The following is a 2,677-nucleotide window of genomic DNA, read 5'->3' on the forward strand; positions in this document are numbered from 1 at the left end:
AAAAAAAAAAAAAAAAAAAAAAAAAAAAAAAAAAAAAAAAAAAGCAACAAAAAAAACCAACCACCACAACCTTGAATACGGGAACGCCACTTTGTTCCTTCCCTTTTTTTTTTTCTTTTTTCTTTTCTTTTCTTTTTTTTTTTTAATTCAGCTTGTTAACGTGACGGTTCTGTCAGAGTCTGTCATCTCTTGTATCCTTCCCCCCCTCCCCTCCTCGTTTCTCTGCTTTATTCCTTCAGAAAGAAAAGGCTAGGAGCTATTTCCGAACGCCTTTGAGCTTGTCCCTTCAGGAGGGCGAGAAGGGCATTTGCCTCTTTGCTGATTGAACCTCAGATTCGGCAGCAGTCTACCGAAAATCAGACGTGCCGGGCTGCGGCCGGATCTCCGACCGGTCTGCACGCCAAATTCCTGTAAGGATAAAGCTGTGCCCCTGCGCGGAAATAGGGAATACGGCAGGGGGAGGCTGAGGCTGCAGGCGAAGCTGCAGTAGAGAGGGTGCTGCCGTGCGCTTCCCGCAGCAGAAACAGCACCTCTGAAGCGATGGGCGGCGAGGAATTTGGTTTATTTTATAAGGTGTTGTATTTGGGAAAAGGCGTAGTGCCATCAGGGCGTTCCTGCACCCCACCCGTGGTCAAAATCATCTGGGGAATCCGAGCCCCCGGCCGAGTCGCCGACTCTTTCTATGAAAACGTGGCACACGGAGCTCTGGGCAGAGTGACAGTTGCGTTATTAGAAGAAGCAAGGGCACAATACTGTAGCCAATACATGTATTTTTTTTTTTTTCCTTTAAATAAAAACTATTCTTCAATCTCCCCGCCGTGTAACAGAGCGGTATAAAATATACAGCCCGCGCACTTAAAGACCTAAATAAAATGCTGGAATCGAGTAAATGAAAGCAATTTGACTAAAAGCTTCCTGGGCTCAAGCCTATTTTTAAAGGCAGATATTTCTCGCAATACCTTTGTTACTGAAGGCATCTGTGAAATATCCAGCCTCTCCCATCCCATCCCCCCCTATAATGAGACACAAACACGGCAAATTGCAACGATGGGAATCGTCAGCACGGTCGAGAAAAACATCATATCACGAGTAATAAGGTTTAGGAAGATAAGGCGGTGAAATGAAAGCCCACCGGCACGTCTGGTAACCTCCGGGTTTTAGCCCTGACATTTGCTAGAGGAGAAATCTGTAATGTCCACCTATGCTTTATTACAAACAGTAATTTACATCTGCATGGAGCCATTGGTTGGGCTTTTTTTCTTTTTTTTTTCCTTCCCTCATTCGGAAAAATATGGGGCTCTGAGAGCAAAACCTTCATATTAATGTAGACTGTATATCTCATTTATTGCACGATATTGATTTATTTATTAATGTTAATTACTTGATTCCATTTTAATATGATTTAAAACAATAGTGACATTAAATGCCCAGAGCCTAAGTCTCCAGCTCCCCAGTGGCTCTCGCATGTTTATTCAACTTCTATTTACATCAAACTTAAACTTTCCTTCTGTTCATTTTCAATAAAAAGTCGCTGCCCGTTTCTCAGACCCCCCTCGTGATTTATCATGGGCGAAGGGGTCCTTTCGGAGCTGTTTGACGGCCCTGAATACGAAATTTAAATCACGATCATCACAGCCATCATCTCGCTTTCCGTGCGGTGGCACGGAAGAAATTCATATCTTCAATTACAAAAATCAAAGAGCCCTTCCGTCTTAGCGCAGGGCCGGCTCAGCACTGCCGGGGGGGCACAGCCAGGGCCGCCTGCACCTCAGCTGCCGAGCAGTTTTCCGCGGGCCTCCGCGCTCCGCCAGCGGCTGGGGGGTTTCTGGGACCCCCTTTTCTTTTTCTTTTTTTTATTTTTCCTTTTTTTTTTTTTTTTTTTTCTACCCCGAAAGAGTAAATAAAGATTACGAAAGAGCCGTTTGATGGGCATAAAATTCCCGATTAGATGTCACAGTCAAGCCTTAAACCGCGTCGAGGAAAATAGTATTTGGTGGCTTTAAACTCTGTGGGTCGTCCGGGCTGTTGTTGGAGAAGAGGAAATTGCTAGAAAGCGAGGGGGGGGACGCGGCGCTCCGAGGCTCCTCCGCAGCTCTCCCCCGGCTCGGGCAAATCTTAGCAATGGCTCTGATCGTGATCTTAAATGCGCCGAGCCGGTAGCTGCCCCTTCCCCGCTCGGAGCGCGGTGGCGGAGAGCTGCGGGGCAGCGCCGAGCCGGGAGGCGGCAGATCGAGGAAGGTAATGTTTAAACTGTGGCAACACAGGAGCTGGGGACGGCAGCTATAAAAGGCGCTGCCTCTTAACCTGACAATGATGTTGTATTTGAACAGCTGCGATAAGGTTTTAAAAGGGTCTGTCTCATTGCCACAGCGAAATTTTAAATGGGGTTATTGTTTCCAGCCACGCAAAGTGTGCGGGAGAGCGTGCAGCAGCCGAGCGATGGGAAACCGGGGAGAAGTGGAGCCCACGCTGCTGGAAAACGCGTGTTTGGAGCTGGGCAAAGGGCGCGGGTAGGGATTTAAAAATCCTTCCCCGTGCAGCTGCGCTGTGGAGCCGGCGGGGTTCTTCGGGCGGAGAGGGCCCACAGCGGCCCGTGCGTCTGGCACGGGAACCACCAACAAGTTCACTGCGGGGGAGTCCCCTGCCCCGGCCCCTGGATGGGGACAGATTAAATAAA

This window comes from Centrocercus urophasianus, unplaced genomic scaffold (assembly GCF_019232065.1).
Source record: "Centrocercus urophasianus isolate 14NV4802_14NV808 unplaced genomic scaffold, USGS_Curo_1.0 seq_500, whole genome shotgun sequence".
Classification (NCBI taxonomy): domain Eukaryota; kingdom Metazoa; phylum Chordata; class Aves; order Galliformes; family Phasianidae; genus Centrocercus; species Centrocercus urophasianus.